The sequence below is a fragment of the Echinops telfairi genome, unplaced genomic scaffold, assembly GCF_000313985.2.
Source record: "Echinops telfairi isolate 266 unplaced genomic scaffold, ASM31398v2 ScPeMD7_2;HRSCAF=8, whole genome shotgun sequence".
Taxonomy (NCBI): domain Eukaryota; kingdom Metazoa; phylum Chordata; class Mammalia; order Afrosoricida; family Tenrecidae; genus Echinops; species Echinops telfairi.
Window position 1 is genome coordinate 4,623,593 of NW_022103898.1, and position 12,361 is coordinate 4,635,953.

Sequence of the window (12,361 nt, forward strand, 5' to 3'; positions counted from 1 at the left end):
CCACCGCCACTGGATCCAAAGGACTTCACACCCACTGGCCTGTGATCTTCCTGCGTTCAGCGTCATTGCATGAGTTGCATGAGTCTGAAGAGGAATTTATAGACTGGCGTCAGACATATAGGCTAATATTGGGCTTATGGGCTTTATCTGGGCTCGGCTTGGTGTTTTCCTAATGTACAATTGCTCTTTGATATAAAATTCTCTCTTATACACATATCAGTATCTCTGGATTTGTTCTCTTGTCTACCTGGACTAGCACACTTCCCCAGCGAGGGTCACCTGAGGTTCTCCCCAGCTTTGCTGGTTCAGGATAGACTTGAAAACAAAACAAGCAAAGAAGCTTCTAGAAACCAGAAGTCTAGCCGGCATGGAGACGGATCCCAAACTGGCTGTTGGAGTAGACGCTGAGCCAGGTTCCTGATTGGCTGTGGGCCCCTAGGGTGGGGGCGGAGGCTGGGCCCGAGGGGGGAATCTTAGACCTGGGTCGGAGCTGAGGGGCTCTGTGCACCAGGCAGGACTGGCCTGTGATAGCCGGGGGCTGGAGGTCGAGTGGCTCCAGGTAGTTCCTTCCTAGTGGGTGGGTGGGTGAAGCGTCCGGGGGGTCCTAGGTGTGCCTCTTCCTGTGGGTGTCTCTCCCAGGCCTTCGAACCAGTGAGAGACGGTTCCACCAGGGCTGGTGGAAACCAGGGCAGCAGCCCAGTTGCACAGCCACCAGATCTCACATGTGGGATACTGACTGGAGTTGGAGGGAGACCCTGGTGGCATGGTGGGTTACCTGTCAGGCAGCTAACTGCAGGGTCAGCAGTTCAAAACCACCAGCCGCTCTGTGGGAGAAAGACGAGGCTTTCTACCCCCAGAAAGAGTGACCGTTTCGGACACCCGCAGGGCAGCTCTGCCCTGTCCTCTAGGATCTGTGGGGGGGCCACTGGAGGACGGTGAGACTGGTGTGAGATTTCTTTGGGGCAATGGGCATCGGTGGATTCTGTCCTGGTTTGGCCGGGCCTTGAGCAAGCCCTTTCACAATGCCTGCGGCACGGTCTCTCCTGATCTCACTCACGGGGCTACGATCCGCAGGGTTGGCAATTTGAAACCACAGCACCTCCCCGGGAGACAGACTGGGCTTTCTTCTTCCAGGAACAGTTACAGTCTCGGAAGCCCACGTGGATGAGCTGGGCCACTATGAGGCAGCATGGACTCAATGCAGTGAGGTTTTTTTTTGTGGGGCGGGGGAGGGATTGGGGGGAGACCTTTCTAAACCTCAGCAGTGATTTGGTTCAGGACATGCCTGTACCCCGCTTTGGCACTGCTCCGTTAGCATCATGAAAGAAGCCTCCTATTTCCAAACAGCATCTGGTCCACAGACACCTATCGATCCCTGACCGGGCTGTCGCTGTGGCCCAGGAGGCCCCGTGAGCGTCAGAGCCCAACACGCCCCATCCGTTCTCAACAGCACATCGCCAGGGTTTTCTTCGGAGGCACTTTGGGGTGGACTTGGGCTCCCCATCTTTTGGTTAGTGGCTGAGAATGTTCACCGTCTACCTACCCCAGCCAGGGACCTGCTCACCGGTACCCCCAAACGCTCTGTGTGCAGGTGGTTCTGATGGCTAGTGAACCTGTAGGGTGCAGAACTGCCCCTGTGGGTCTCCGAGGCTGCCCGTGTTCACAGGTGCAAGAATGAAACTCACGGCCATCTCACGGCGACCCTACAGGACAGGGCACAACTTTCCCATGAGTTTCTGAGACTGCCACTCCTGAAGGGAGTAAAGAGTCCTATTTTCCTCCCCCAAAGCGGCTGGTGGTTTCGAACTGCTGACCCTGTGGATCTCAGCCCAACACATAACCGCTACACCCCTGGGGTGAGTGGGGGTGGGGGTTCAGCTCCATAGCTGGGGCTTGGGGGCTCACCATTTCTCCATAGCAATATGTCAGCTCCACACGATGAAACTTCTGCACCCCAGCCATGACCCTCCCGCCGGCCTGAGGTCGTGCCTGGGGTGTGTTGGAGCTCAGCTGCTCTGTGGGAGAAAGAGGAGGTGGTCTGCTCCCGTGACGATGGGTGCTCTCGAGATAACCTCTGGGGCCACCTGTCCTGTCCTGCAGGGGTGCTGCCAGTCTGCAGCAACTGGACGGCAGTGGGCGGGTGGGTTTGGTTTGGGAAGATCTGAAGGCTGGGGGCTTTCTTTGCGGACCAGGGGTCCTGCCACTTGCAAGTGAGACCCCTTTTTCTGTTTGTTTTATCCCTGCCATCCAGCTGAGAGGTGGGCTGACTGGCCTGCCTGTAAGCAGAAGACCCTGTGTTTGCATGTGGGGTGTGGGGGGTGCACAGCCAGGAGCAGGAGGACCCCATTAATCTAAATGTGCCTCCCGTCCCCCGCAGCCCCCTCCCCGCCCCCCAGTCCAGAGCTAGGGTGACCTCAGTCTGATGTCGCCCCACAGTTCCTGTCCCAGGCCCAGCAGGGTCCCCAGCCCAGGAGGGTGGCTTCCGGCCAGGCTCTGGGCAGACAATGTGCTGGCTAAGGGGATGGTGGCCCTGAGCCAGAGTGTCCCTCCTCCCGAGCTACACAGGAAGCTGGCCTGGGAGGATGGGTGTCCTCAAGTGAACCCGGCCAGGCTCTGACTTGAGGCACTGGGCTGCCGGCGACGCCTCCACTGCAGCCAGGCCGCGTCTTTCGGGCTGGCAGTGGTGAGAGCAGCTGACGCTGCGGGAGGCGTGGGGGTGCCTCACTGGGCTGGGCTGGCAGGACACAGCCTCTGTCCGACCGCAGGGCCTTTGCACGCACAGCCAAGCTTATTGCCGCCAGGCCTCGCCATCGTTCTAGGCCCTAGGGGCTGCACCTGCACAGGTGCCTCTCACTCTCCTCTCATCGCCTGCTCTGGGGGTCTTATTTGTGGCTACCTGTCTTGCCCCTGCTCCCTGTTGTGTCCAGCGGGAGGGAGGATTACCCAGCCATCCCACCCTGCTCTCCTGTCCTTCCTGCAGGCCATGCCTGGCCCAGAGCAATCTGGCTGAGTGGCCACATCCAGGCCTGGGGCCTCCTGCCTCCTGTTGGGGTCAAATCCACAAATGGCTGCATCCTTAGGACCCCCTGGGGAGAGAGGACAGTCAACTTCCACTAGGCCTGTGGACAGGAGGGTCAGATCAGTGGCCCGAGGTGACTGCCCTGCCCAGTCCTAGACCAGCTGGGTTCCCAGATCTTAGGCCACTGGCTTAGCCAGGGCCCCTCAGTCCAGTCACGGGGTTGGCCCTCCTCTTGATCTGAGCAGCCCAGCCAGGGCCTTACAGGGGCCTGGCCCTCTGTGCTCCCTCTTACTCCCACCTGCCCTGGGCCCCTTCCTCAGGCCTCGGCCCTGGGCTCTGACCCCAGGAAGCCCTCCAGGATCAGCCTGCTGGCTCCCAGCGCCCAGGACAGGGCTGTGCACAGCTCCTGCTGCTCTGTTGCCCAGTTAGATTTGCGGATTTTGTCTTTAGGGATTTTTGTGGGGAAGGGGTTACATTTCTTGCTCACGCTGCTCTCGGCACGAAAGTGCCAGCACTTGGAGACCAGTCACCACGGTGTCCATTCCGTAGCCCCTTGTGTATCACAGAGCCACAGGGCCCAGGAGGTTCCAGCGGTTCATCGTGGAAGTAGATCACCAGGCCTTTCTACTGCAGCACCTCTGCACGGGCTGACATGTATTCACGTCTCGTGGCTGACAGCGAGCTAAGCCAAGACGGTGGTACAGTCCCTGCTCCTGGGGGAGGGGAGCTGGTAAGTGTGAGTGTGAGTGTGTGTGTGTGTGTGTGAGAGAGAGAGAGAGACAGGGAGACAGAGATGGAGAGATAGAGATAGAGTTGGGTTTGTTTGTTTTTTAAATAATCATTTTATTAGGGGCTCATACAACTCATCAAAATCTGTACATACGTCATCTGTATCCAGCACTTTAGTACATATGTTGACTTCATCATTCTTACGACACCCACTTTCCACTTGAGCCCCTGGTTTCAGCTCATTTTCCCCCCTCCCTCCCCCCCTCCCCCATAGAGTTGGGTTTTGTGTCAACTTGGCTGAGCCAGGATTCTCAGTGGTCTGGCAGTTGGATACCGCACCCCCTCTCTACCATGTGACCGAACACAATGTATCAACTCCACGGTGGGGTTTGCTGGGAGCAGTCAAGCCGTTTTAGGAAGCCTGGGGCGGAGTGCAATCCCTTACTCAGGTCACACGCGGCCTCCGTGCCAGTGAAAGGAAGTTTTCTGGGCAGTGTGGCCTGATTCCCATATAAGTGGTCGCTGTGAGGACGTTTGCTTGCTTTCTGATAGGTCTGGACCCTGTCCTTGGCTCATTGACCTCTGGTTCTTTAGACTTAAGCCAATGGCCTGCCTTGTAATGCCTCCTGACCCCGGCAGTCATCAGTGCCTGCCATCTGATGGGCCGTCTGACAGACCAGCCTTGCAGTCTGATAGCGGCTCGCGGTGTTCCTGCTTATCTTGGCTTTATTGGCCCCTGAAGCTGTGCGAGTCGGGAGAAGACAACAGCTTAAAGTCTGACCCACCCAACTTTGAAGGGATGTGCCCCTCTCTACAACTGTGTGATACACATCTATCTCTCTATCTCTCTATCTATCTATCTATCTATCTATCTATCTATCTATCTATCTATCTATCCATATTCACTGAATTTGCTTCAAAGAGTCTAGCCTACCCAGAGTGCATGGGTAAGAGTGTGTGTGAGTGCATGCGCATGAGTATGTAGTGATGCGGCATTGAGATGTGTGTGCTTGTGGTGATCTTGTGTGTATGGTTCCTGTGTGCGTGTGTATGACTGTGCCATGATCTTGTGTGTGTATAACTTTGACTGTGTGGTAGACCTGTGTGTGTGTTTGCGTGTGTGTATGAATGTCTGTGTGTGACTGTGTGGTGGCCCTGTGTGACAGTGTATGGTGTGGGCCTATGTGAATGAGTGTGTGGTGGTTGGGTGTGTGTGTGTGAGTGAGTGAGTGTGGTGTGTCCCTGTGTGTGTGTGTGTGTGTGTGTATGGTGGGTGATGTGGTCCTGTGTGTGTGACTGGGTGGCCACCCTATGTGAGTGTGTCTCTGGAAGAGCCCTGGTCCCGAAGTCCACTCTGTACCCCAATCCAGGACAGCTCTGTGCAGCCATCGCTGCCCACGGGCTCCCTGATGGACAGTCTGCATCCTGCACACCAGTTCCGCTGGCCCGCGTGCCTGGCCCTTCCCGGCCTCCGGAAGCTCTCTCTGCTCGATGCTCGCCGCCCTGCCCATCCTCCTCCTTGTGGATTCCATCGTCCCTCTGGGTTTTCAGCTTCAGGGTCTCTCCCTTGAGAGGCCCGTGGGTCCCGGTCTACAGCCCCTTCCCCTGACCTGTGTGGGGCATCTGCGGGGACCTTTGGGGCTGGACCAGCGGCAGCAGTGTTGCTCAGCACAGAAAGGCCTAAGGAGCAAGGAGGCCTCACGGCAACAAGCAGAATGGAAAGCCCTTGTGATGGCGAGGGGAAATCACAACAGTCTCTTGGAATCACCACGCGACCAGTCCCCACTCTGGGCGTACACCCCAAAACACTGGACCAGAAACTCTAATTCACTAGGGTGAGTCAAAAGCATTGCTTCCAGGGCTCCGGCTCAGACATCCGAAGGCTTATTCCAAACAGAACCGTAAGTCTGACCCTGTCTCTGCCATCAGAGGGCGGCTGCAGGCAAGTTCTCTCTGCCACGCCCTTGTCCTATCTCTTTACTCAGCCCACGTTGACTCAGAGACCTGAGGGGCCAGGGTAGAACCGCCCCTGTGGGTTTCTGAGACCGGAACTCTTTAGGGGAGTAGAAAGGCCTGCCTTTCTCCCATGGATCGCCTGGTGGTTTCAAACCCTGGACCTTGAGGTTCAGCCCAGTGTGTAACCACAGCACCACCAGGACTCCTGCTAGTTACTTTCGTGGGCCTTTGAGGTCAGGGCTAATATCCAACTTGTAACAAAACTCAAGTAAACATCTTTCCAAACCATTGAAGCTTTGCAACAGCGCTGTTCCTCCCTCCCTCTCTCCCTCCCTCCCTCCCTCCCCCAGGGTAGAACGAGTCTTACTGGAGCAGATGTTCCTCCCACTGGGAAGGAGAAAGAGGAGGAGCTCTCTACTCCCATAAAGGCTCGCAGCCTCGGGAACCCACAGGGGCAGTTCTACCCTGTCCTGTAGGGTCGCTGTAGGTCGGCAACGACTCAATGGCAGTGAGAGTTTGGAGAAACGGTAAGGCATCGTGGGGCTGGGCACTGCCTGATGCCCTGGGCCCTGGGGCCCCCTGTCTAGCACCAGGGTGTAGGAACTGGATGCCCTCCACTCAGGGCAGCCAGGTGGGTCGAGAGGGGCCATAGACGGTAGTCCTCAGATGCTAGTCCAGGTGTTTCTCTTCCCCCACCCAACTTCAGGTCCTAACCCTGTCAGGTTCATCGGGGGCCGGGTCAGCCTCTGTGGGCTCCATTCCCTATGGGTGTGGCCCACAGCCTGCAGGCCCTCTCCAGCCCCCACTGGAGCTCCTGGCTGCAGTCTGGCTGGTCCCGACTCAGGCAACACTGCACAACAGGATAGAACGCTGCCCCATCCTGCAACATCCCCACAAGCTGTTGTGATTCATCAGGTTTATACTGGTTGGTTCTTAGAAGCAGGTCACCAGGCCTTTCTTCCTAGTGCCTCCTAGTCTGGAAGCCTGTTCAGCATCACAGCCGAGAGCAGCCTCCGCGGACAGGTGGGAGGTGCTAGTCCTGGAGAGCACTGGCTGGCACTCAAACCTGAGTATCCTGCGTGGGAGGAGAGGCACCACTGCCCCCAGCAGCCCTGTGGGGACCCTGACTCAAACACTTGCCCCATCCCCCTACTTCCTTGGTCCCTACCATGCATGGCCTCCCCCAGCCTTTCCAGAGGGGCCAGGTGGACTGGAGTCACTCAGCCCTGGAGCTGGGCGCCTGAGACTCTAGACCCACTCTCGTAGGGGCCTGTCCCCTACTGCTGTCTGTCTGTCCTGAGAGTCTGAGGTCCAGACTGCTTCCTGCCCACAGCCCAGTGGGCCTGTCGGCAACCTTTTCCTGATGCTGAGCCGCCCTCTGGTGGACATGCTTGGAGTTGCAGGAATCACACACAAAGTCCACCCCCCTCCCAAGTCAGGGCACCCTAGAGAACAGAGACTGCAGCTGGCTTAGCAGGAAGAGCTGCCTGGTGGTCCTGGGGGGTGGGTTGGGGGGTGGAAAATATGCTGGGAAGGACAAGCCAGCCTCAACCACCTCAGATAGAGGTGCCCCTCAGACCCTCAAGACCTGGGGGTGAAGGTGGTGAGGGGGGTGGGTGCGGGGTCACCAGGCCTCTTGCTCCTAACCCTAACCCTCACCCTAACCCTTGGTGTTCCTAGACCCTCCCCCAGGGGGCCAGAGCCCCATCTGATTGTCCCCGGGTCTTAGTGCCCCACTGTCCAGCTTAGTCAACACAGCCAAGACCTTGTGCCTTGAGTACTTCTGAGTAAGCCTCTCTGCCCCCCCCAGGATGGAGCGTCCTGTGCCCCGACAGGTGAAGCCTTGGTCCACCATCACCCTGCTGGAAGGTGGCCACAGGCCCACCCATGCCCCTCCCCTGAGCCTGCCCCCACCTGCCCACTGGGCTCTGGACACAGCTGGCCGCCTAGGCATGCGGAGTCGGTGCTGTTTATGCAGTGAGTAGCAGAGGTTCTTGTGCAGCTGAGAACGCCACGTGCCAGGCAGGCCCTGCCCCCACCAGACGTCGGGCAGTCGGTGCAGGACAACCTGGCGCGCAGGCAGCAGTGCCGCTGACCATGCAGTGGCACAGAGGATGACGTGCCCAGCTGATGCATGGGAGAAAGACGGGGTCGTCTGCTCCCGTAAACACGGAGTCTCAGAAACCCCCCATCGGGCGTCACAACGACCAGGATCATCTTTCTGGCAGGGCGCTCTGGGGCTGTAAGTCAGAGGAGTCCCACCGTAGGCCTGTGTTCGCACCTGGCCCCACTCACCCACCCTCCTCTCCTGGGATTGGGAACGCCTCTTCCTGGTCCTGCTCAGCCGAAAGGCCCTGATTCAGGTAGTCTCTGCAGCCCGGAAGCCAGGGAGGGGTGCATCTGGGTGGGACAGGCTCACCCATATCCTGTGTGCCCTCTAAGGGAGAGGCCAGGCCAGGACCAGAGAGAGCACGGTGGTGGGCAGCTCCGGTGTCTTTGAGAGGCCAGCAGGAGGGGCTACGCCAGGCAGACCCATGGTCCCAGGGGTCCAGCTCCTCGTAGACCAGACTCGGACCTTCCCACTGCCTGATGCCCGTGGCTTGCCACCTCCCATAGGGCCTGGCAGCCCACCTGGAGGAGGGTGGCCTGGCAGGGTTGCCACGCTCATGCCACGGAGGAGCCCTCAGCCCACAAACTAAAGTTCCCCTGCCATGAGGTCACTTTGACGACGACCCTCACCGCCGCTGAGTCGATTCTAACTCCTAGCGACCCTGCAGGACAGTGTAGACAGAACTGACCCTGTGGGCTTCCGAGACTGGAACTGTTCACAGGCCCAGAAGCCTCGTCTTTCTCCAGCAGAGCAGCTGGTGGTTTCGAACTGCTTACCTTACAGTTGCAGTCCAAGGTGCCACCATGACACCCCTGAGACCCTATCTACCCTGGGTTTCTGAGACTGTCCATTCTGAAAGGAACAGGCAGCCTCGCCTTCGCCTGAGAAGGGGCTGGCGGGTTTGAACTCCCAGCCGTGGGGTGAGCAGCCCAGTGCCGACCCACGGCACCACCTCCCTCACGTTACCAGGATCCCAGAAATGCCCTCTGCAGGCTGGCCACGGAGATGTGCTGGGTTCATGTGTTAGTCTGGGTACTTTAAAGAAACAAATCCACAGAAACTCATGTATAAGAGAGAGCGTTTTATATAAAGGTTAAGTACACATCAAGAAAACATCCCAACCCAGTGCTGCCCACACCCACAAGTCCAACATTAACCCATATGCCCAACACCAATCCACAAAGTCCTCCTCCATCTCACAAAACAGACACAATGACCGACTGCAGGAGGAAAGCGGAATCAATGAGTGTGTAAGCATCTCAGCGCTGGCAGGGGTCTCCACACGGGTAGGTCCATGTGGCTTCTCCTCAGGGATCTCTTTCAGGAAGTGAGCCTTGCCAGCCGAAGCAGGGAACTGGCTAAGACAGCTGCACCCTGGTCCGACCATCAGAAAGCAAGAGACTCAAGAACTCGAAAGGTGAGACTCACTGAGCCATTTATCCCTCTGCCCTTCAATTAACCCCACATGTGTTTATTGGCCAGGTTGGCACAAACTAACTCCCTCAGTTCACTTCCAGATCACCTCGATGAAGCAAATATCGCAATAAGTGAGCTACACAGATGGTCTTGCTTCTCCCAAACCAAATCCGAGCCACTGCCATTGAGTTCATTCTGACTCATGGTGGCCTTGTGTCAGGTTTCTGAGGCTCCAGGCAGCCTCAGCTTTCTCCTGGGGAGTGCCTGGTGGGTTTGAACCACCAACCTTGAGGTTAGCAGACCAATGCCTAACCCACTGCACCACCAGGCTTCCCAGGGCAGATCAAGGGCGTGCTGATGTCCTCCTGTGGTCTGTGCAGTGTGTACAGGGGACACGTGTGACATGTGAGAGTGGCCGAAGCGGGCAGATGGGACTGGGGGAGCTGCAGCCTGGGTTTGCCCTCAGCACCATGGCCTGCAGGGCCACTCAGTGTGTGCCCAGCTCTGTGGCCTCCAAGAACATGGGCACAGTCTCCTGGCTCGGTACCAAGGGCACCTCAATGGCGGGGTCCAGAGCTGTGGTCTCCCACCACCCAGATCCTGCCTTCACCCTCCCCTGACTCTAGCCCGCAGGAGTGTCTGGCTGCCTGATGGAGCCCATCCCCAAGCTTGGGGTAGGTTGATGGCCCAGTGAGTGGACATTGGTTATTTTTGGATGAGGTGCTGCCCATTGGAAGGACCTGGCAGGGCATACACGGGACCCACAGGGCCCAAGCCAGCACTTACCTCAGGCTCGTCAGCAGTGAGGCCATGCCGGAAGCTTTCCACAGGCCAGTGCCCAACTCTGCCCTTCAGTGGCACTGAGTGGAGGTGGGGGAGCCACTGGAGCCCTGTGCCTCACTCACCTACTGACTCATTCACCCACTAATCCCCCATCCACCTACCCATGCAACTGTCCATCTATCTACCTGTCTATCCATCCATCCATCCATCCATCCATCCATCCATCCATCCATCCATCCATCCATCCATCCATCCATCCATCCATCCATCCACCCAACCACCCAACCATCCATCCACCCCCTACATCCATCCATCCATCCATCCATCCACCCATCCATCCATCCATCCACCCAACCACTCATCCAACTACCTATCCATCCACCCATCCACTCTCTGTCCATCCATCTACATAGTCACTCATCCACCCACCCAACAACCCATCCATCCACCCGTCTGTCAATTCACCCAGCTGCCTACCTGTCCTCTCCCCATGCACCCCTCCCTAACCCCAGTGGGGATGTTGTCTGGGAGAAGGTCCCACTTTACAACAAAGTAAACTGAAGCCCGGAGCTTGCAGGGCTGTAAAGCCTTCTCTAGGCCTGGCTGGGAGCCTGCCCTGACCCCCGAGCTACTGTACAGGGAGTGTTCATGGGTGAGGTGTGGAGCCAGGGGCAGAGTCAGGGCTGCCTGGGCACCTACCTCCCCAAGGGCTCTGGTGTTCAGGTTGGGCAGGTAAGGAGCTGGTCTGATGCTGGCCCTGAGGCCACAGCTCTGCAGGAAGGGGGGCACACCTCTCCAGAGCCCCCAGTGTCCCCAGTATGCCAGAGTGCCCCATGGGCACTGGGGTCAGACGCCCACGTCCAGATCCCTGCTCTATCACATATAGGGTGCAAGCTGGCAGAGCCCCCCCGCCCCTCCACGCAGGGATGCTGAGAATGCAGGTGTCCAGGGGCTGCTGCGGCCGGCGGTCAGGATGCAGGGTGTCCTCTGGAGCCGCACGGGTCCTGGCACCCTGACCCTCCATGCCCGAGACAAAGGCCAAACGAAGATGAGCCGGGCAAGAGGATTAGAGCCACAGTTTTGATTACATTTCTGGCGGCTCATCCAGCTTCCTGCAGCGCCAGTCCTGATTCGGAAACATGTCTCCCATCCCCGGACAGCTGGCGCATCCCACAGGAATGGGCTGGACCAGCCAGAGCCTGTCCCTAGAGAAGGCATTGTGCTTGTTACAGCAGCTGGTCAGCGACCAAGAGGGAGACCCTCAACAAGACGGACTGCCACAGAGGCTGCAGCAGGGGCTCACACATAACAATGGTGAGGGTGGCACGCAACAAGGTTGCTGCGTCAGGACCAATTCAAGGGCACCACAGCAGTCTGACTTCACCACTGTCACTGAGCTGACTCGTAGCAAGGCTACAGGACAGAGGAGGGCTGCTCCTTGGGATTCCCGAGGCTGTATGTCTTTGCGGGAGCAGACAGCCTCATCTTTCTGCCTCTGAGTGGCTAGGGGGTTTGAACCGCTGGCCTTGATATTCTGAGCAGTCTGTTGCTTACCACACTGCACCACCAGGGTCCTCGCATGAGAAAGGCATGCGCTTCAATGCAGTCACTGTGATGGCAGAGTGGGGACACTCAGGGTTTGCATTAGACAGCAACCATCTCTGCTGTACCTCCTTGGGTGCTTCCCAGCCTGGGGTGCTAGGCAGGGTGAGGGATGTCCCCCCACAGCCAGAACCTGGGCTCCCTCTTCCTGGGGAGCATGAGGCAGACCTCCCCTAGACCCAGAGAGAAGAGGGCTCCTTCTCTGACTCAGCCCTCAAGCCTGCGTGAGAAGGAGGCTAACTCCTAAGTAAGTAAACCTGGAGACAGAAATCCCTGGTGATTTTACTTGAGTCCTGGATCCAGCTATACCTGAAGCCACACTGCCCTGGGGCTTTCCAGTTATATGAATGATGCTTTCTCTCCCCCGTACTCCTCTAGCTTTTTTTTTTTTGCTTAAAGTTGCTTGAATTGGCCTCCTACCTAATACAGTAAGAAAGAGGAAGGCCGTCAGCAAGATGGGTCGACACAGTGGCTACAGCAATAAGCTCAAACACAATAATGAACAGCAAGAGCAGGGGCAATATTTCCAGGTGGACAAGGAACTCTGCATTTGACAAGAGTGGTAAAAGAAGGAGGAGGAGAAAATAAGGGAAAGGAGAAGAAGAAGGAACAGGCTGTGTGTGGCCCTGCAATGCATGCCTTGTGCAGAAAATGTTCACCGACTCCTGGGTGCTACTTGTTAAAACTCTTTTTTTAAATCACTTTATTAGAGGCTCATACAACTCTTATCACAATCCATACATACA